Source organism: Aristolochia californica, unplaced genomic scaffold (assembly GCF_029961685.1).
Source record: "Aristolochia californica isolate CCGP_79_NKW_82.1479 unplaced genomic scaffold, dmAriCali1.0.hap1 SCAF_1, whole genome shotgun sequence".
In the NCBI taxonomy this organism is placed as follows: Eukaryota; Viridiplantae; Streptophyta; class Magnoliopsida; order Piperales; family Aristolochiaceae; genus Aristolochia; species Aristolochia californica.
The window spans coordinates 57,877,956-57,902,292 of NW_027181770.1; the positions used below are offsets into that span (position 1 = coordinate 57,877,956).

General features: G+C 38.0%; 1 pseudogene; it reads right to left on the reverse strand.

The window, feature by feature from the left end:
• Positions 1-993: 993 nt before the first annotated feature.
• LOC137949317 (gamma carbonic anhydrase-like 1, mitochondrial) lies at positions 994-15,524 on the reverse strand (annotated as a pseudogene).
• Between the last annotated feature and the right edge of the window lie 8,813 nt (positions 15,525-24,337).

A 24,337-nucleotide genomic window follows, 5' to 3' on the forward strand; every position in this document is an offset into this window, starting at 1 on the left:
ATTCCTCTTTGTGCTGTCATTCGTCTTTCCAGATTCGCAAGAGCCTGCTCGTTTCCCTCGAGTCTGTTTGTTGTTTTGTTTGTGCAAATCACGTCTCATTATTCCGATCTTCTCGACAAATAGATTTTGTTTTTTAAATTAATCCAAGTAACTTCGTTATTTTGGAGCAGGATTTAAAGTTTGAGTCGAGGTAAGTTCTTTGATTCGTGTCTTTGCATAAGACAGAATTAAAGTCATTTATTGGTGTTGGTTTCATCATATGCATAGATATTCTGGTTCCGTCTCATTTTGGATTTTGAGAGCTTAATGAGGGGAGATTAGAATATTTTCTTTGGTTACTTAAGAACCCATTAATTTTCCAAAAGAAGGGAGATAGTTGTGAATCTTGCTCAAGAGGAAAAGAATGGGGAAAAGGTAAGAAGAGCAGAAACTGTTTCTATCAAACAGAAAAATAGAGAGCAGGTAGAGGCCCCTCCTCTCTTTGTGAGAGAAACCCTTCTCCCTCATCTTCCAGTCCAGGGAGGAGATGAGGGAAAATTCAAAACTAAACTTTGAGGGTTTATTGAAAATTCACGCTAAATTTGTTCATATGTCATGTGATCTCATCGGATTTGTCTGCTTTAACAGGACTGTTTTTCTTTTGGAAATCGTGGTATCCTTGATGTCATTCCTCAGGAATTTGGCTACCTCCTTTTTGCATAAGACAAGTAGCTCCGGGAACACCTCAAACGGCACCTCAAAGTTCAGCCTGGTTTGAACTCGTGATAAGTCGGTTGCTTGCGTCCTTTCAAATCCTAGGAGATCCATACCTTAATTTAATATAGCTAGGAGTGACATTTGCTGACATCTCCTTTTAAATCATCTTCATAAGACAGGAGGCAACCATATAATTCCAAACATACACAACATGCAACATGCTGCATTAGCAGTCGAAAGTAAATGGTTCTCTTCCTCTCAATGCCAACGAAAGATGCCACTCTGTTCTCTAATTCATTCAACTGACTTCAGAGAGTAATTTAGGGACACATCCACTCCATTGATACAGAAGAAAGAAGGAAATAAACAAGAGAACCAAATCAGAAGAAAGATCTTCAAAGAGGTAGACCCGGAGACTTTTTCAACTTCTCTACCTCCAGGTAGACCGTGGAGTAAGACAGGAATTCTGAGAAATGACTTCCACTCAAGTCGTTTATTGCCATGGCAAGTTTCGGAATCTCCTTCATCTCAGAATAGGTCAGAGTCCGGATAAACCTTGCAGGGTTTCCTGCCCAGAGCTGTCCGGTTGGAATCCTCCTACCTGGGGGGACAAAAGAGCCAGCTTCGAGGATGGGTCTCTATACGTGAACCTTCCATAAGAACGGAGTGCTGTCCAATGATGCACTCGGGTTTGATCGTGCAGGATCTCAAGAGAGAGTAAGCTCCGATTGTCACGTATCTCTCGATTGATGTCTCAGCCGGTAATCCTTGCATATATAATAAGACATTGATTCATTAATTCAAATTTTGCCAGCTTCCAAACAAGTGATTAGGATATGCATCATTAGACAAACTTCATGGAAATCATACCAAAATGAATGAAAGTAAAAGAGGCAAAAACAAAATATTATAGAGAGTTTTCTACTATCTCTGGTTAACAAGAGCAGTATGTTAAAAACTGCAAACATCAAGGTGAAAGTTTTCTCCTTTTGCACATGCAGCTCCCATCAATTCTAGAGACCGCAAAGGTACCACTAAAAATTCACACAAATTCTTTGCAGTGAAAAGAAAACGCTAGCAGTCTTACATCTAGAAAGAGCTTATTAGTTGCCAATAGTTCAACATCCAAGACATCTCCTTTGATAAAGCAACAACTACAAATGCATTTTATTTTTTTTACTTTTTGACGTGCTGAAATCCTATTGATCATTGAAAAAAAAATACAAGCCAAGAAGGAACCCTTCAAACTAATGGGAAGGAGTTCCTGATTACAAGGGAATTAAGAGAGAATCCAGCTTTGGTGGGAGCATCAACCACAGAATTGGCTCCTCTAAGGATATGCTGCCACGAAATTTCAAGGGGAACACTTAATTGTTTATTTCCTCAAAGATAGCTCTGAGCCTTCGTGGATGCTTTGATTCCCTTTCATCCTGCTAATAACTGAAGCTGAGTCCCCCTCAATAATGAGAGAAAATGAGAAATTATGAGTGAACAGTATCATCCCTTGCCTTAGAGCTTGCTTTCTGCTTCTGTTGAATCTGACTGGCCAATTAGGCCAGTGTAGGAGAGCAAAATTGATGCCGAGGCTCTCTGAAAACACCGCCAATGCCACCAGGCCCAGAGTTGCTCAAGGAGTTACCATCAAAATTGAGTTTGATGGAACCATTGGGGGGCAGACTGAAATGAGAGTTTAAGGGGCAGGAGCATCAAATGAGAACACCACTCTCCAATGGTTCCAAATAAGCGAGAGGGGGATTGGGGGAAGGACTTTATAGGCATCCTTTTGAAGAGGCTGAGTTATTAAAAGTTCTGTTGTTTCATTCTTCCCAAAAGACCATGAGACTGCTGCTAAGGCTGATTTCCAGAGGAACTATCCCACCTATGACAAACTCTGTTGAAAAATTCTGTTGTAAGAAATCAAAATAGGAGGCTGTAGAGCATCCTTGCCTGCCGGATTGCCAAAACACTGCGTCCCAGACTTCATAGCTGAATGTGCAGTGCAGCAAAAGGTGATCCACCTAATCCCCTGCATCACCACATAGCTTGCACAAGGAATTGATGAATGGGCGACCTTTCAGCACTTCATGGCAAGTAAGGATCTTCTTGTGTGCTGCAATCTATGTGAAATGCTGTGCTTTTAGGGACCAATGAGCTTCCAAGATAGCTTAATCTTCAGAGCTTCAGCATTTTTTTGCCAGTCCAATGAGCACTTTGTAGAGAGATGAAGCCCCCTTGGGCCCTAGCCCATAAAATTTCCTCCTCACCATGATTTCTGAAATAAGAGCTTCCTAACAGACGTAGCAATTCTGAAACATCTTCAACCTTTCTTTCCATTTAGGGCTCGTCTGAAGCCAAATTTCCATGAGACTAATGGGCCCCAGCCAACTCTTACACCTTGGACTACTGCCTCCTTGTTCATAGCCAGGCTATACAGCCTGAGGAATTTGAGCCTTGGAGGGGAGTCTTCAAGCCATAAATCCCTACAGATGCGTACTGAATTACCTACCCCAGTATGGAAGCTGATATGCTGGCTGAAGTTAGACCTTGAAGCTGTAAATTTTCCTCCAAATATTTGAAGCTTTATAAGAGAGGAACTCTGTTGGTAGCCAACAATTGGGGTCAAACCCATATTTAGCATTCAGAACTTGTTGCCACATAGAGTTCTTGGATGTGGCAAACCTCCACCATTTAGTAAGGAAGGCGTCAGTCATGAACTTAAGCCTTTTAATTACTAAGCCTCCATCTTCTTTCTTTTCACATACATTCTCCCATTTGACAAGGGGTACTTGAATTTATCTTCAGCACCCCACCACAGGAAGTGTCTTTGAATGACTTTTAATCTTTTATCATCCTTGTAGGACATGGTATAAAGGATGAGAAGTAATTAGGGATACCTGCCAGAGTGGATTTGACCAGGATTGAATGCCCAGCCAGGGAGAGTAATCTGACTTTACACGAAGCCAATTTTTCTTCAGTTCTCTCTATAATTGGGTTCCAAAAAAGTAAGTAGCTGAAAATGATAATTCGTTGCATCCCAGAATCCTGGCCAACTCTTCCACTCTTTGATCGCTCACACAAATTCCAAATATACCCAACCTACTTGTTGACCCAATATTTTTTTAAAATAGTCAGTAACAGCTTGATGTTTAGCTCTTGGTGCATCAAGTTCTTGCACAGGCAAACTGTGTCATCCATGAATTGGAGCAGTGGAACTTTCAGGTTTGATCCATTGAACCTGAAACCAGCCACTCAACCATTTTGTTGAGCCACCTGAAACAAAGAATTGAGTGCTTCACGAACTATATTAAAAAGAAGGGGGGATAGAGGGTCCCCTTCCCTCAGCCCTCGAGAACTTGAGAAAAATCCTTTGACTGTACAGGATCAAATCCATTTTTTCTATTTCTGACCAAACCCCATTTTTTGTAGCATGAAGTCCAAAAGTTGCCAACTTAGTCAAAAGCCTTTTCCATGTCAAGCTTTATGATAATTCCCTCTTTTTTCCTGATTTCTTGTACATGTCCATCAATTCATAAGCGATACAGGCTGAGTCGAGGACATGCCTTCCTTCCACAAAGGCACTTTGGGACTCATTTAGGATTAGAGGCAGTAATTTTTAACTCTCCTTGCAAGCACCTTAACTATTAGTTTGTAAGCGCTGGACAGCAAACTAATCGGCCTGTAATCCTTGGGTGTTTGACGCCTTCCTTTGGTGGAAAGGCTATAAAGGTGACTCTCATGCTTTTCAAAGTTATGCCATTCTGAAGGAAATCATCAAACAATTCCTTGAAATCTGATTTGAGAAAGTCCCATCCTTTTCTATATAGAATTCTCAGCTGTACTCATCTGGGTCTGTGGCCTTATCTAATGGCACATTGACTTGAAAGTGTCTTCTCTTTCCTCCACTGTGAAAGGTTTCTCTGATGCCTCTGCTTGATCTCCTGAAATTGTTTTAAGAGGCAAGTTCACAGGTACCCATCTCTCATAAGATTCCACTAGATAGAGATTGGTAAAAAATTTGATGAATTCCTTGATGATAAATTCTTTATCAGCTGAAGTAGTACCATTCACCTTAATGGAGGCAATTCTGTTTCTTCCTGTGGGCTGAAGCCACCATGTGGAAGAACTGTGTTAGCATCGGCTTCTCTTAGCCATCTGAATCTTGCTGTTTTTTTTTTTCCAATACAACCTTTCTTTAAATACTGAATTTTCATATTCTTCTCTCAAACATTTCTTGACATGAGTTCCCTACTGGGGACAGTTCTGCATTCTTTGTCTTGGTCTAGGTGCTGGATGTCAGCAGGAAGACCAGCTTGTTTCTCAGGTAGCTTGCTGAGTTTGGTTTTACACCAAGCTTTTATCTTTCCCTTAAGAGCTTTAACTTCACCATTAGCCTCTGTCCAATTGGACAGCTTACCGGGTCGATTTCCTCTCACCATTGCTTCAGTAGAGACTGGAAGCCCTCCTCATGAAACGAAACCAAGTCAAACCGGAAGGGAGGTGGCCCCAACTGTCAAGCATACACTCCAGAAGGATTGGAGCATGGTCTGGCATGGGCCTAGGCAGGATTCAAACTGTAGCATTAGAGTGTCAATCAAACTTTGATTCTCCAGGAATCTATCAAGTTTTGTGAGCGCTGGCCTCCTGTATCTGTTAGTCCATGTATACGCACACCCTAACATGGGCAGCTCAGATAGAATATGGTCCTCTATGAATTTAGAGAATTTAGTGTTTGTCACCCTGCCATTATTGCTAGATTTCTCATCTGCATTTCAAATGACATTATAATCCCCTCTTAATGTCCATGGAGTACCCATCTGGCCATCAACTGACTGAGTTCCTCCTACATCTCCTTCCTCTGAGCCAATGAGAGAGACTTGTAGATGGAGTTGATGGACCCAATTGTTTTTGACTCCTGCACCTGATTTTGATGGCCACAGAATATTCTTCAATTTAGAAATCAAGGCACTCGATTAGATCTGCTTCCCAAATTATTAAAATTCCACTTGATGCACCTCTACAGTTCACAACGTTCCAGTTTGCCTTGGCTTTCTGCCATAGGTATTTAATCAAGCTTGGGGCTGGATTTGTTAGCTTTGACTCTTGCAATAAAGCCACTCTAACCCTATTACTTCAGAATATTCTTTGATGATTGCCATTTGTCTTGCTGAGCCCAGGCCTCTAACATTCCATTATAGAACATTCATGGTGAAATGTCACTTGAATATTCTTGGTCTACAAGGTCTTGATCAAGCTTTCAATGGAGCTCGGCTAATTGTATTGGACACCGAGAGTCTGTGCGAGTTCCTGAAATCACAAATGGACAATTTACCTCTTTTGCATCTCGAGCTGATTGTTTGAATCAAAACTCAACTCCTCTTGGATGTCCCTATGTCCACTTGGATCTTGTTTTCATCTTCTCCAATAGGAATTCCTTGCAAGGATGTATCAAATGAGTCTCCCCGCAAATCCCTCAAGCCATCACTACATAGTTGAGATTTATGCCTATTATAGGTGATTTGCAAGGTTGTCCTAGTATTCTCAGGTTGGAGTTGATGCTCTGGTGCCATCTGGTTTCCGATTGGCGTTTCGACCCGAGGAATGGAATGATTTGGGTCACGAGTTGAATTTGCCATCTTTGACGAGTTTAGACCCTCTGTGTTAGTATCCTCTAGTCCCACTTCAATCTTCAATAGAGAAGAACCAAGGAACTGCCTCACACCCCATTTGTTATCCGGGTTCAAGATCCGCAATGTGAGATTAATAGTGGCAGCCATATCCGCACAAACATTTTGATGCTCATTGGTAATATTTGGCCCACATTTGTATCATGTTGCTCCTCCCTACAATGATTCTATTGTATGACTTAAGGGAGTTGGATTTTCCTTGCTACTTCATTTGGGCATACGCTAATTATACCCTCCCTGCTTCGTCATTTGAATTTTGTATAGCCGTCTCCTCACAGCTAGTTATTAATGCCACATCAAAAGCATTAATTGCGCCAGTACCAGCCTCTTTAAGAGCACGATCCTGACAGCCCTTCCAGCATCAACAATGGTTCCAACTGCACAAGTCACCTCGAGAGGTGCCAACTCTGTTATCTTTTCTACCCTTGTGTTTGATTTCTACTCTTTATAGACCAATCCTTCAAGATTGAAGGGTAGTAGCAGTCATCCCCAACAGAGGTAGGAACACACCAGAGAATGGGATGGAAAGGCCCATCCGGATGCGCACTCGGTCAAGCCTCCTACCTTCAAGAGCTTCTAGATTGATTTCGATGGCCTCGTTGATGGGGGTTATTGTGATTTTCCTAAATGTGTTTTCAAACCAGAGATAATGAGGCATGTTCTTCACATTCACCTATTCTGATTCTGTCTCCGGTCTGGTTTCTTGGGTCCATTCGTTAATCATCTCCAATATCTCGTCACTGACCCTATTCTTCTACATGTGGGAAAGATAGCCAGATCTTTGGACCTAAATAATGCACCTTTGGCGGATTACAATGCACCAAATAGCTCTCAGTTCTTCTGTTTGCTTTTCCACTTCAATGTTTTCATTGCTAGTTCTTACTACCAAGCATCTCTTCAACCATGCCATTCTTTCCTTCGTCCCTTCTGGTTCAATACAACTCACTGCTTTGTTTGTCGTTTCAGATGGTGACCTAGTGAGCTATACCAATACTTGGCTATATGAGAGTACACCCTGCTAACAGGTGGGTGAACTTTGCACATAAGCATTAGATATGTTGCACCCTGGCTGCATATTAGTACAACATCCACTCTTTCCAGATGGAAATCAAACATCATCACCCTTGTGAAAAATGATGTCTTTTCGTCCAACTCTTCCCATCTCTCAACAACGTGGGCAAAATCATGGAGTATATCAAGTAGCACTCGGATTGAAGCTCTAATTCAGCGCCATCTTAATTGCAAAACCTTTGTTAAAAAGTACTATATCAATGAAGTACCTTCGATTCCTATTGGAAGATGGGCCCAAGCCCACACAACCAAGGAAGGCCCACATATCCAAGTGTGTTGGAATATGGGCCCAAGCCCATAAGATATGAACCCACCATGATCACACGAGCTGATGGGACCCACCATGATCACGCAAGGTGGCATGATGAGTCTTACACTATAAGAAATCTTACAGAGCCAGAATTATTATAGAAGCAGGTCTCATAAAAGAGTTTTAGTTTAAAAGTGTTTTAGTCATGTTAGTCTTCTATTTATATTAGGTTATTTAATTAAGTTAGGACTTATCTTTAAGTGTTAGAGTTTAAGTGTAATTGGGACAAAGGTAGTTTAATTGTAATTGGACTTTACTACCTTCCTCTATTATAAATAGAGGTCATGTACCCTGATTATAATCAAGTCAAAGAAGTATTTCTCTTTTCCATAAATTCAACATGGTATCAGAGCAGGTTCTGTGAGTTAACTCAGTCAACCCACAGAGATAATGTGATCCTTTTCTGATCTATTATCTCTTTAGGTTCCTATTTATCTTTTTTTTCTCTTTTCAGTTCCTATACCCGTTGTTTGTTTTGCGTTTTCATCTCTAGACTGAGCTTTTTATATTGCATATTATATATTGATGGAAAGATATTCGAGTCTACTTTCCAAGAAAAAACCATTTTTTGCAATTGGAGTTATCTACAAAGAGAAATCGATATTTGAAGCAGCAAAGGTCAGATTGCAAAAGAGGTTCGTACAGCAACAGAAAACTTCAACTTCCGAGCTATTTTATGCTATCAAGAACGAGACTTTATATGGAGAATTATATATCAAAATAAAGATCTGTAAGTCTATTTTCTTACATATTCAATCAATTCTCAATCCAAGTTATTTTATATGGATATATTGATCTTGGAAGAGTCAATGGTCATGCTAAAAAAAGGGCAAAGAGAATCTATCAGATTATATATCTCAATAGAAGTATATTTTATGAAGAAAATTTATACTTAGATATGTGGTCCTTCCTTGGTCATGTGGGTTTGGGCCCATCTTCCCAGCTTGAGGGGGAGTGTTAGAAGAGGGCCCAAGCCACACGACCAAGGAAGGCCCACATATCCAAGTGTGTTGGAAGATGGACCCAAACCCATAAGATATGGACCCACCATGATCACACGAGCGGGTAGGACCCACTGTGATTGCATGAGGTGGCATGATGAGTCTTACACAATAAGAAGTCTTACAAAGCCAAAATTATTATGGAAGCAAGTCTCATAAAAGAGTTTCAGTTTAAAGGTGTTTTAGTCATGTTAGCCTTCTATTTATATTGGGTTATTTAATTATACTAGGACTTGTCTTCAAGTGTTAGAGTTTGGGTGTAATTGGGACAAATGTAGTTTAATTGTAATTGGATTCTACTACCTTCCTCTATTATAAATAGAGGTTCATGTACTCTGATTATAATCAAGTCAATGAAGTATTTATCTTTTCCATAAATTCAACAATTCCCGTCTTTGAGAAAGAAAGCTGATTTTAACAATTCAAGGACCTCTCATTGTGTTCGGCAACACACCATCGTCCCTGCCACATTTGATGGTGCGGTCGCCCCTACACTTCGTTGCTCTCCCTCACTCATCACTCATGTAGACATTAAAATGAAAAAACAACAAAAAAAAATGCAAGGAATTCTTATTTGTAAGAGAGTAAAGCGTAAAAGACAACTTAAGCACCAGCACAAATAATTTTCAGTCGATTTGATCTGAGATTGAGGCTTGGTCTAGGTCAGACTTCCAATAAGAAATTCAATCCAATAGTAAAAAAAAAAAAACTTCTGAAAGATAATGCAAAAGCTTCAAGCAGATAATTCTATTAAAAGAATATAACTTCATAATCGCCAGAACCATGATATGACAAACAAGTAGTTGAGGAAGCATTGATCCAACAAATTGCAGAGTCAAATACATACTCTTTATAATGATATCAAATGCTCGGCCTGAAATGTAGTTTTTGTGACTAAAATGTTAAAATGCATGAAAGAATTAATAGATCATGTTGCATCTATCATACATGAACATGTACCTCTACGTACTTATCGCTAGGATATGCATATATACATGCTGAATAGCAAAGACAGTAAATTATCAAACAGGCTTGAGAAGGATTCATGTAGCCATCCCCAACATAGATGTGCCAAAGCTCTAATCATAACAATGAAGGAACACACCTAAAGAGATGTTTCCAAGCCATAAAGAAAGTCTAGCAACACAAGATAAGCAACCAACCACATTCCAGAGTAGTAAATTTGAGCTTCTAGTTTGCTTTATTTTTCCATAAAAAAAATAAAAAAAATCTACATCAGTGCCAGCCTCAAGCTTCCTTAGAAAAACAATGAGGTTATGCAAATAAACCATTAAGATGAGCATTTTAATTTTTGTCTACATTGCATTTAGCATGAAATATACTCGAGTTCATCAAATAGATTCTATTGTAAACAAATTGTAGGATTGTAAAGTTGTAAGATTGAAATAGAAAGGAGAAGTGAGGGAGAAAGAAGGAGTCGAAAGAGAAGAAGCAGCCAAGAGTGCTAAGCTGGTTGAGGCCGAACCCTCTCTTTCTAAAAAACTACTTTAAGTGAAAATTATAGAAAACTAGAACCCTGATAAGAAGTCTGGCTTATTACATATTTATGAGAGAGATACGAGAATGTGAAATGACTAAAATACCCCTACATTAATATTTTAACACTCCCCCTCAAGCTGGGGAGTAAATGTCCAGCTTATCACAAAATGTCAAATGTTCACATCGTCCAGATGACTTCACATAAGCATTAATAACCTTCGCTTGCATGACAACAACTTTAATGAAATGGCAATCGGCCTCGATGTGTCTAGTCCTCTCATGGAAGACTGGATTATTGGCTATGAAAATGACCACCTAATTGTCACATTTCATAACAATAGGCTCTAGAAACTCAAACTCAACAAGAACTAATTTCACCTAAATAAGTTCACTAATTATGTGAGCCATCACCCTATACTCTACTTCGGTACTAGATCTATCCACAACTACCTGTTTCTTACTGTTCCAACTTTCTAGGTTATCCCTAATAAAGCAACAATACGCAGTGATGCATCTCCAATCCATCTTACATCCTACATAATTGCATTAAACTATCCCAACACATCAATCTTCTCATGAAGAGTATACAAAAAACCCTTCCCATAAGCACCTTTCAGATATTTTAGAATCCTATGAGTAGCTTCTAAGTGTATTTTTCTTGGGTTTTCCATACATTGACTAACCAATCCCACTACAAATGATAAATCTGGCCTGGTAATAGTAGCATAAATTAACTTCCCCACTAGACATCTATACTGTGTCTTATCCTTGAGTATAGGATTCTAAGGATCATGGTATTAACTTCCATGCGAGTATCCACTGATCGTGCACCTAATATTCCTACAGTATATGTAAAACGTACTTTCACTGAGATAAAATAAAACCTTGCTTACTTCGAGCCACCTCAATACCAAGGAAATATTTAAGTTTTCCTAAATCCTTTGTTTGAAAATGTGTTGCCAAATATCTTTTCACTTACTCGATTTCTTCAATACAATGTCATCCATATACACAACCATAATGGTAATCTTAGATTTTCTTTTCAACAAAAACATGGAATGATCACAATGACTCATGTAAAACCCAAACTTGATAATCACATTGCTGAATTTCTAAAACCACACTTTTAGACTTCGCGTAAAACCATAAGTAACCTTCTTCAACCGGCACACTTTCCTTGTCTCCCCCAAAGCAACATAATCAGAAAGCTGCTCAATATAGACCTCTTCCTTCAAATCACCATATAGGAAGAGATTTTTAATGACCAATTAAAATAGTGGACACCCTAGACATCTAAGCAGCCATTTCCTCGCCCATAACTCGTTTTCACTCGAGGAAACCATAACATTTTGCACTAAACGAGGTAAAAGAGATAGAGATAATACAAGACAAACAATTTCTAGGAGGGTGACAAAAAATCAAGGGACACATATTTAGATATGGTATGTAAAGCACATGACCTTTTACCTTTTTGGAGACCAATTGGCAAATCCAAGTTAGATGGAACTAGACCTGCAGGGAGAGAGGAATATGGTTGGTCCTGGGGAGGGGGGCTCATGAACTGGAACCTCATGAACTTATGGTGCTGCAATAAATGGTGAGAGCACCGCCCATAGACTTGAAGTGGCAGAAAGGAACTTGCACTTGGTACATCCATGACAGCAATAGACAACAGGTTACCCAAAAAGGGATCAGTGCACAGGTTGTGTAGAAGTGAATAATCCGGCGTAGATTAGTGCCAAAAAAAATCCACTGAATTATAATATTGAGCAATAGGTCACTTAAGTGGTTAGTCATTTCAAGATGGAACTTGCTCAATCTTAACATGGTATCAAGAGTAAGACATTTACCTATTGGGCCCAAGTTGCTCCCAGTTAGGTTTGTAACCCCTACGTGTTGTCCACGTCTCAAACCCATTATCCATGTGTGTAAGCCTGGACGTGGTGGAGTGTTAACAGGAATAGCCCCTCGTAGATAAGTGTTAAGAAAGTTTATTAATTTATAAGATTGAGCAATAGGGCGCCTAAGAGCTAGTTATTTTGGAATAGAATCAGGATCAATCTTAACTGGTTGAAATCAGCGTGTTTAGACACAAGCTTTCTAGCAACTCCATGTTTTCGATAGCGTTCATGTTCAAGAGCCGAAGAACAAGTCAAATCAAGAAGATAACAAGAAAGACAAAGAAGAAAAAGAGAAATGAAGATCAATTGCCAAGAAGATGACAAATCAAGGAGATGACTCCAGACCAAACTCAATTTTGTGTTTTAGCTTTCGTTTAGAGTTTTTTTTTTAGAGTTTTTTATTAGTAGTTTCTAATTGTTTTCATCAACAGAATAGGGGCAATCTAGGACTTAATTAAACTTAAAATGGATAAAGAATTACAAAAGTCAAGCCAGAAATCAAATCATTCTCTACTGGATCAGTTCAACCCATAGGTGGATCGATACATATTAATCAGGCAAGGGAGAAATGACATGTCAGATAGAATGGATCTTTTCATATTGATCCAACAGTAACCTGTTATCTCTGCTGGCATAGAGGATCGATTCACATCAGTTGGGTTGAAAAGGTCCTTACTTTTAGAACTTGTGGTCAATGTAAATCCTTTCAAGATCGATTGGAATTGATACACCGGAATATGATGTTTCAAAAGAGCCAAGGGCAACTCAAGTCACCTCGAGACAAGGTGAAGAAGCCTCAACCTCCAAATGGTAAAAAGAGACTAGTTGGATACCTTGCTCCGTTAATCCCTTTAGAACCTCATTTGAAGTAATTCTTTAACAAAAATCATTCTAGAGCTCTCCAATAATTTGTGTCTGACAAAAAAACCATAACTGGCTCATTTGAGCTCAAATTGCTCAGAATCCATTGCTCTTTGGTGGAAGACCTTTACATGTCCGCAAGTCTTGAAGTCACTCTAAAGAACTTGTAAGTTTTGTTTTTGTTTATATTTTCTTTATACTTCTTTATAAAGGCCAGCAAGAGCCGCTCATCTTGCATTTGTGTGGAGGTCTCGATGGGTGAAAGCTTGAGGGGGTTTGTTCTTGAGGTCAAGTACATTGTATTTGGCTAGTGAGTGCCACATAAACTCACTTATCTGCTTGTTAAGTAAATTTTTCAATCAAGAGTCTCAGGTGAGGACTAGCTTATCAGGGTGAACCTTGTTAACAGACTTTCTATGCCTATTTTGTTACGTCTTTAGTATCTAGTTTTTTAGTTGAGCTTATAATTTATGAAAAAATTTATATAACTCAATTCATGCCCTTATTGAGCTGCCTTTGAGACCAACAAAGACCAGTCAGCAAAGGTAAAAATACTTGATCAAAGAAGAAGGGGGGAGGGGGTGGGGGTTCCATCACAGGAGAAATAGCTTTAAAAGTCGCATGGTCATGATTTTTTAATGCACATGAAGGTGCTCAAATGAGGCAGCAGATGCCTTATCTTGTCAAGATGTATCTCCTGGTACGCTGGCAAATTCTTCTTTTAGTCCAGCATGGGTTAGTTCGTTATGCCAAGATAAAGAACATCAAGATCTATTCAAAGCCTTACAAGCTGGAATTTTATACAAACTTCATGTTGACCTATTGTTCTAATCACCAAACTGTCCCCTATGTGTCCAGGTTCTGCAAGCTTATCATAAGAGTACAATTGGGAACCATGAAGGCAGGAACAGTGTAATGACACTTGTCCTTGGGTCAAATGAGTATCCTTAGTCTTCTATAACCTCTTCCAAAACAAGAATCCCTTTCGTTAGATACTGTTGACTTCCCACTTCCAACAGGAAGATGTTATTCTGGTTATTGTGGATATCTTACAAAATATGCCCATTTCTTGCACTATCTCATCCTCCCAGAGCTATAAAGGATGCAGAAAATTTTCTAGATCTTGTTTTAGAACTTCATGGATTACCATGGACAACTGTCCTTGATTGAGATCTCTCTAGTTGTTTTCGGCAAGAGTTATTTTCACTTGTACAGCACCAAACTGAATTCGACTTCAGCAAAAACTATTTGAGATGATTTCCTGTAAATTACCCCAAAAATGGATCTGACAACTCACGTCTATAACACAGGTTATCACTAAAATGACACCTTTTAAAGAAAACTGTAGATTTACTCCTATCATCCTAAGTGTAAGACATATCCAATGTTGCAGCTATTTAAGATCAAGAGATGAATTTTTCATCTTTTAGAAGAACATCTCATTATTGCCAAACATGAATGGATGACTCTGCATACTGACAATGAGGGGATCAAAAATTTTATGAAGGTAATTGAGTGTACCTAAAATTATGCCCCAATTGTCAACTCTCCATTGCAGCTCAAAAAATTTAAAGCTCTCATTATTTTGATCCATTCAAAATCCTGCATCAGATTGGTAAAGTATCTTGCACGCGAACAATAATCTTGTTTTTGAGGCCTTCAGTTTAATGAAAATTTTGGGACCAATTACTGAAGAAGGATGTCTACAAGCTGAAGCAGAAACAACTTTCTGAGGAAGGCCGTCTACAAGCTGAACCAGAAGCAACTTTGGCCAGACGTACTGTATGGAACAGAGTTGGAAACTTCACTGGAAATTTAGTTACGAGGAAGGGCTCCTTCACTGAAGATTTTTTTGATGTTATTATAAGATGTTACTCAGAAACATATTTCATGTCTGAACCAGGAAGCTTGTTACAGTTGTAGAGGAGGTTAATGCGACATGGCCCACTCTTGGTTCATGTAGTAGTCTTAATTTCTTTTGTTCTGTTTCAGAACTCCAGTTTCTACACAATTTACAGGAACGTGTAAGGTAACAGCCAGTAATGTTAGCAACTACTCTAAAGAGTTTGTATATATGTCAATTTCTAAGTAAATAGAGGATACAAAAAAAAGTTCCGAAAGCACTATGCGTTAAGGAGGATACGATCCCCCCGATGTGATCGTATCTTTATTTTTTATTTTCCAAGTCGATCATTTGTGGGATCAAAATAACCCAAAACCAACAAGATTTTACAGAAAAACACAATTCTAACCTGTAGGTGAAGACCAGGCAGCATGTATTACACAACGCTCCTGCACATTGGAGCACAACTGTAATTTTATTGAGATCTCCACGAAGCACCGCTCCATTCCAAACGGAAGCACCATCATTAACCGTCACTTGCCCGGCGAGGACGACATTGGGCGCCACATACGCATCGACCGCGATCTTCGGGACCCACTGACCCAGTGGTATTATCCTCCTCTGCCCTCTGTAGTCCCATTTTACACGGTCAGATATCGTCGTTGGAGGTGACGTAGTTGTTTTTGCGGGTTCGCAAGAATAGTTGGTGGAGGACAGAAGAAGGGAACAGAGGGTTTTCGCATTCGATTAGCAGCTAGGAGTTTTCTGGTCTAACGAGGAAAAGTCGCCATTTTTTAGCTTTTTGCATGCTTTCCGGCGAGAAGGAAAATAAAAATGAAGCGGGTTCTCTTACGTTCTATATATCACGGAAGACACGGGCAACAGCTTTCGGTGCCAAAAAAAAATAAATTATTATTATTATCATTATCATTATTAGTATTATTATTAATATTATTATTCATGCATTATTATTATTATTATTATTATTATTATTATTATTGTTGTTGTTGTTGTTGTTATTGCTTTTGTTATTATTATTATTATTATAATAACAAGAGTAAAATTGTACAAGAACTAATGTACTTATTATTATTATTATTATTATTATTATTGTTGTTGTTGTTGTTGTTGTTGTTGTTATTGCTTTTGTTATTATTACTATTATAATAACAAGAGTAAAATTGTACAAGAACTAATGTACAAAATTCATGCGATCAAATATCTATCGATAAAAGTTAAGATAAAGAAGTCTTATAAAGGTGAGATCCTTCATAACTTGGACATATAGTTTCCAAGAACACTAAAGTATTGCATTGATATCTTGAAACAATTAGTGTTTTTGCTATATGACCCTACTCAAAACACTTTTTTACTAGTTTGTGTATGTATTGTTTAATTCTACAAAATTTCACCCCTTTGGTGGCTGATCATTGAGGCATATTGAAATATTGTTCTAGAGGCTAGAGCTCAAAACTTTGTTTCAATCGATAATATTGAAAATTGAATCAATTAACTTTGACCCATGGATGTTTAGATAGCCACATATGGAGTGTTAGGTATAGGTTCATGCACTCACTTGACATCAAATCACCATACACTATAGTGTGTATAACATATAGAACATGTGCCACTTGATTGAATAATTGAACCTCCATGACTCTAATCACCTTTTGACCTCACTTGCTTTAATCTTAGGAATTGTCCTAACTTTTATGTGAGACATGTAATTCTTTTAAAGTGAAACGGTCGCATAAATACCTTTATTTAAAGCCACTTTGGAAATTTGTATTTTCTCTAGAGTTGGGTGGTTTTTATGCCAAGATAAAGAAAAAACTCATCCTAGGATTAAAATCATAATTTTGAGAAAAAATAATTAACTCAAGAAATATTGAGTATACTCAAAATTATGGATATTTAGATTCTCATAATGGTTTTATAAATAACTATTTTAGAAGTATTAAACAAATGTTTTTAAAAATATTTTTAATTAAAATTTTATGGAAATTGGCCTCGATGGACTCCACTTGTTGAGTGTTATATTTGGCATCAAATTTTTTTGTTAGGGGACGCCTTATATTTATGTGTGTGTGTGTGTGTTTGTGAGAGAGAGAGAGAGAGAGAGAGGAGGCGGAAGCCATAAAATTAAAAAAACCAAAGAAGAGGAAGAGAGAGCCATAGAGCTTGAGGAGACAAAAAATAATGAGATAACTTGATAGAATGGGACTCTTCAAAGATTGTATTACTGGTTTATCTGAACAACCTTATTGGGTTTTCAAATGCCAATTCAAATGGAATAAATGATCATGAAAATTATTGGGACTAAATACAATGACTCACGATGATAGATTTGTGATGAGAGTGCCTATTAGACTCGTTGTTTGCAAAGAAATCAAGAGTCTTCATGTGAAACTTAAACTTCTTCTCTTCCATCAACTCTAGAGATTTTGGCATATTAGTTATGTTCCTAATTTTTAGTGCAATAGCATGTGTCATGTATTTGTATTATGGAGGGGACACCCTATTAAAAGGGCTACCCTATGCCAAAATAAAAGCTATCACTTTTGGTATTAAATCATAAGTGAAAACTCCTTGGGTTGGAATAAGTTTGTTGAATTTAGGACCCCATGATTGAAACCTCGAGCAAGATGAGAGAGGGAAAAGAAAAAGAGCAAAGAGAGAGAGAGAGAGCTCAGGAGAGAGGAGAGAAGAGAAAATAAAAGAGAGAAAAAGACTTTATGCTAGAGAGAGATTATTCCATGAGTTGAGAAGTGGAGAGCTTGATTGAACCCTTCAACCAAGACCCTTATTTATACTATTGCTATTACATATTTAGGGAAACTTCATAGATAAGTTAGGATCTCTAATATCCCTAATTACATCAATCATGATTATCCAAATCTACATAAATCAATTACATTAATCAAAGAAGATTGTAAAATCTTCCCAACTCATGTGATAAAGATTCCAGCTCGTGTGATGACTCACCATGCCACCTCACGTGGTGACTCATCATGCCAACTCATGTGGTCATGGTGGGTCCCATCCTGTAACACTCCCCCTCAAGTTGGGGGTGAGAAAACATCGTAGATGCCCAACTTGTTGCAGATGGCAGACAAGATAGTATGAGTAATAGTTTGGTGAGAATGTCTTGAACTTGCCCTTGTGAGGAGATAGGTTTGAGAGATAACATGCCAACTTGAAATTTCTCTCATATGAAATGACAGTCTACCTCAATGTGCTTTGTTCTTTCATGGAAAACTGGATTTGAGTTAATATGTATTGTCACCTGATTATCGCTATGTAGATCCATAGGGGCTACTTTATAGAATCTCAATTCAGTGAGAAGGGATATGATCCATAGAAGCTCACTAATTGTGTGTGTTATGGCCCTGTATTCTGTTTCTTACTTCTCTATGTTACCAAGTTTCCTCCAAGCATTGTAAAATATCCTGAAGTAGATTTTCTGTCATCCGGGGATCTGGTCCAGTCTGCATCTGAGAACCTTTCTATGTTAAAGTGACCATGGTTCCTATAGAGAAACCCTCTTCCTAGAGCTCCTTTCAAATATTGCAATATTCTTTCTAGTGTTTGCCAGTGAGTAAGTTGTGGTTGGTGCATGTATTGATTCACAACACTTACTGCATATGATATATCTGGATTTGTTACACAGATATAAAAGAGTTTTCCCACAAGTCTTTGATATTTTCTGATATCCACATCTTCAGTGCTTGCAGATAATTTTGTATTGGAATTCATTGGGATTTCTGCTAGTCTACACCCTATCATTCATGTCTCCTCCAGTAGATCAAGGACATACTTTTTTTTGAGATAATATAATCTCATGTTTGGATTGTAGTACTTCAATACTTAAAAAGTATTTAAGTAGTCGAGGATCTTTTGTCTTGAATTTTTCACATATATTTTCCTTGGTTTCCTTAAGTCCCTTGTGATCACTGCCGGTTAAGACAATATCATCAACATATACGGCCAAAATCACTTTCCCTTGAGGTGTATCTTTAAGAAACACGGAGTCATCTATGAAGCATCTGTAAAATCCGGCCTGTATGAGTGTTTGGCTAAATTTATCAAACCATGCATGAGGAGACTGTTTCAGATCATAAAATGGATTTCTTCAATCGACATACCGACTCCCCCTCAATTGCATATAAATTTCTGCCTTTATATCCCCATTGAGAAAAATATTTTTCACATCAATATGATAGATCGGCTAGGAAGAATTAGCAGCAAGAGATAATAAAATACATGTTGAGTTCATTTTGGCCACCAGAGAGAATGTTTCCTCATAATCAATCCCATAACACTATGTATAGCCTTTGGCAACGAGGCGCGCCTTAAGGCGAGTAACTGACCCATCTGGATTGTGTTTAATTGTAAAGACCCATGTACAACTGACAAGTTTTTTTTCTGATGGAAGAGGAACCAGAGCCCTTGTTTGATTCTCATAGAGTGCCTGCATTTCTTCGTCCATTGTTGTCTTCCACCTTGGATGCTTCAAAGCCTCTTGATAGGATTGTGGGACTGAGATGGAGGCGATAGATGCAAGAAATTGATAACATGAAGAGGATAAACGATGGTGAGACATAAGATTGGATATGGGGTGAGAAGTAGAGGGCCTAGTGCAAGTTTTGTGTTCTTTTCTTAAGGTAATGGGTCGAGTATCATATTGTGGTCCAAAAGGAATAGGAGAAGATGGATTTATCTCAATGGGATCCACAAACTCTACAGGTGTGGTGTCAGCAAGCGCTTCAAGAGGTTGAACAGTTTTCGTAGCACGGGCACAACCTCTCAAGGAGAGGCTGGTATGGAAGAGAGACTTGGATGAGTATTGTTAGAGTAGTATGACGAGTCTTCAAAAAAATTACATCCATGGACACAAGTAACCTTTGGAGAGTGGGGTTGTAGCAAATATAACTTTTTCTGCATGTGAGAGTATCCTATGAAGATACAATTGACAGATTTTGGATCAAGTTTACTATGTTGTGGGGAGGTAATATGAATAAAGCATGTACAACCGAAGACTTTCAAGGGAAGAGAAAAAAGGATCATCATGTGGAAACAATAAGGAATATGGGGATTTATGACCGAGAATGAAAGAGGGTAGCCTATTTATAAGAAAGCATACAGTAAGGATGACATGCGGCCAATAAAAGTATGAGACTTTCATGGTATACAATAAGTTGCGAGCTACCTCAAGTAGGTGACAATTCTTCCGTTCTGCGACACCATTCTGTTGAGGGGTGTAGGCACAAGATATTTGATGGGTAATGTCATTTTCTAGACAAAAAATAGTTAAAGATTTTTGGAAGTATATTCTTTGGCATTATTAGACCTAAGTACTTTGATTTTCTGACCAAATTGAGTGACAACCATAGCATGAAAAGATTTAAATATGGATGGTATTTCAAATCGCTCTTTAAAAAGAAATAGCCATGTGGTACGAGTAAAATCTTCAAAATGTTTGAGACGCTCAAGGGTCCCTATACATCTGTGTGGATCAATGAAAAAGGAGCAACACTTTTAAGTTCTGAAAGAGGTGAGTATGTGGTCCTCTGGTGCTTGCTCAGTTGACACACTTCACAATTTAAATTTGACCTATCATTAAAGGTAGGAAAAAGAAGACTTGTCTCCGTTTTCTTGGTTGAGATGACATTTATTTGAGGTGCATCCAGGTAGTAGAACCCCCCTTGTTCACTATCTTTACCAATCACCTGCTTCGTTATAAGATCTTGAAACACACACGAAGTAGGTGAGAAGGTAATTCAGCAATAGAAATATTGTGTTAGCAGACTAACAGATAAAAGATTTAAGGAAAAGGTAGGAACAAAAAGAATATCTATGAGCGGAAGTGATGGTGTAACAAAGGTATATCCTTTCCTAAGAACTTTAGTTTGGAAACCATCAACTATGGTAACAAATTTATTTGAGAGACAAGGAGAAACTAAGTGGAGTAGTTTTTTGTTACCAGTGAGATGCTCGAAGGTCCCTGAGTCAATTATCCAGGATGAAGAGGAGGAAGTGACAGAGAGCATACCTGAAGCGGTGGTGGTAGTAGCAGTTGAGGAGGATCTTGGAGGAGAGACCATCAAATTTTTCATTTTCTGGAATAAGTCATACTCATCATTTGTAAAGGTTTTCTTTTTTGTTGGTGCAGTAGATTGGTCCTCCTTTCTATCACTTACTGAGGCTTGATTAGCCTTAACCCAATCCGGTATGCCATGGATTTTAAAATACAGATCCATAGTGTGGCCATATTGTCCACAATAGGTGCATTCTCTATTGTCTGTTCTGACAAAACCATTCTTTCCACCTCTTCCTTGTCCTCTATAATTTCTTCCATGACCTCGGTCATGGTCGGTTGATGTTCCCCTATGCCTGGAGTGCATAGCGGATGACACTTCAGTAGGAGAAGGAAAAGAAGAGTTTGGAATGCACATACATCATCAAAGGTGGGAATAACAGAGGCGCTAAGGAGTTGACTTTTAGCAACTTCGAGATATGGCTTAATGTTTGCTAGGCAAATGGCATTGGCTAAGGCTTCCTTCTGCTTGTCTTGGACAGAGACATAGGTGGAGGTAGGCTGAGCTAGCTTTCATTCTGGAAGAAAACCTCTAAAATGAGCCAAATATTCATGGATATTTTCTCCTTGTTTAGTGTTAAACATTCTTCGGAGAATATCATATGGCCTGTGTAAGTTGTCGGAGCTAGAATACAACTTAGCACATGTCTACCAAATTTGTTTGGCGGTGTTGAGATGAATAACATTATTGGAGACAAGTTCTTCCATACTGTTGATGAGCCAACTAATTATCAAAGTGTTATTTTTTAACCACTTAGCATAAGCAACATCTTCTTCATCAATGAGTGGCCCAAGTTTGGTAAGGTGACCAAGTAGGTCCCTTGTTATAAGGAATCGTCAAAGCGATGTGGACCAACTCAAAAAATTTGATATCCCTCGCAAGGATATGGTAGTAATCTTGAAAATATCATTCTTGTTACCCATGTATTCTTCAGCCATAAGAGGCAATTTAAGGGTAATAATGTACTCAAATTTGAAGAAGCTTAAGTAAGCTGCTTGGAGATTCAAGTGTAGCCAAGGCTAGCTTGGGTAGATGGGAGGAGAACTCAAGCTTATCAAGTCTTTAGGCAAGGAGTGAACCCTTTTAGGCCAATCAACTTGCTGGCCAAAATTTTCTATAATTAATTCTCTAGTCTTCCTTGTAGAGAATAGCAAAAATCAATGAATAAGCATGAGATCAAGTAAGGTAAGGTAGCAATTCCGAATTAGATCTTTCCAAGATCATTCCAAAAATATATTTGACTCCAGATTGGGATAAACCAATCTAGATTTTGTTCCTCATGAATTAGGCAAGATATGATTGATTGAAAATCAAACAATATCAGGCATAATCAAGACGATATTGTGAGATCCTAAAAAACAACAATCTTTCTTCAAATGGATTGGCGTTAACTAGACTTTCAAATGACCACTTTCTTTCTTATTTTGTGCTTGATTCTTTTTATGTAAAACAAAATATTCTATTCTTGATTTTCCAATAACAATCATCCAACTTGTGGCTCTCAAAAAATTCTCCAAAAAATACAAAATCGAGTATAGTTCTTCAAACAACTCTGTTCATGGAGAAGCTTACCATAGAAGCTAAGTAATTAGATTTATGGAATCCAATGGATAAAAAACCACTCATAATAGGCTCAAGAATATTTTTCTTCATCAGGAAAATCTTTTTCCCACAAAATTATAACTTTTTATGCATAAAATGTCAACATAAATCTATTTTCAACCAAAAACTTGCAACCCAACAAAATTGCCTTGGTAAACTTCTTCCAATCCGAGATGTATAAATCTCAAAAATTTCATATGATGAAGAAAACAATAAGATCATCTCTGAACCATCTTCTAAAGATTCTAAAACCAAGAGCATGAAGTAATAATAACAAGAATGAAAAACTTATCTCACATGCTTCAATCTTGATTCACAAAGAGCCTTCTATGAGTATCTTTGATCATAACTTCTTAGAACATTATTTTGACATGGGGATCCTAAATTTGATGTTCTTTTACCATGTTGAATTTAGGATCCCATGATTGAAACCTCGAGCAAGATGAGAGAGGGAGAAGAAAAATGACAAAGAGAGAGAGAGAGCTCGAGTAGAGAGGAGAGAAAAGAGATAAAAAAAAACTTTTGGCTAGAGAGAGATTCTTCCACGAGTTGAGAAGTGGAGAGCTTGATTGAACCCTTCAACCAAGACCCCTATTTATACTATTTTGATTACATATTTAGGGAAACTTCAGAGATAAGTTAGGATCCCTCTTATCCCTAATTACATCAATCATGATTATCCAAATCTACATAAATCAAGGGAAGATAAATCAATTACATTAATCAATGAAGATTGCCAAATCTTCCAACTCGTGTGATAAGGATTCCAACTCATGTGACGACTCATCATGCCACCTCACGTGGTGACTCATCATGTTAACTCGTTGTATCATGGTGGGTCCCACCATTGTAACAAAGTTCAAATAAAAGGTTTTTATATTTGATTGAATGATTTGCATGCTCATAGAGCTAAATCTTGCATGGTGCTTGGGTTGAAGCCCTTTTTATTCTTTTTCCTATTTGGGATTACTAGTTCTCATTGTATCTAACTTGCTCACAAAGCAATCTACCTTATAGACTCTTCCTACAACTCATGGGCTTTACTAGAGATTATTTCTCTCCTAGAGTCTCACAATATATTTTCCTACTTCAATTAAAACTCCTACTTGAAAACGATAACACAAGCTAAAATAAAGTCCTACTTCTAAGCTACTATTGTGTCCCATTGAAGGCTAAGCTCATGCATTCGCTTCCAACCATCCTCCACAACAAGGGTGAGTACTTCTTGGTTGAGTTAGAGGCCGAGTTGAGTTGCGAGTCAGGGAGAAAGATTTTGGGTTTGTTACATGGTCTATTTACCATAATCCTATTCTATTACTTGTTTCATCCAAAAAGGGAACCGTTTCTTTACCCTTTTACCCATAGTAACCAAGAACACAAGAAAATAAAAGGGATAAAAATAAAATCTTCATATAAAATTACCTAAAAATAAAAATATAAGAGTATTCTTACATATACATATAAGTGGTTCAATTGATTATATTTTAACCTTTAATTATATTTTTGGTTTTTTTATACATAGCATCAATTAGAGAACACATGAATTTGGCCTTCTTCCTCCCTTTGGATGGTTTTGGTTTTCTCTTGTATCAAAGAGAGAGAGAGAGAGAGAGAGAGAGAGAGAGAGAGAGAGAGAGAGAGAGAGAGAGAGAGAGAGAGAGTAGCGACATCTTCCAACTTGACATGAAATAAATAATAAAATAAATTTATTTACATCTTCCAACATGACATGAAATAAATAATAAAATAAATTTATTTCATGACAAAATT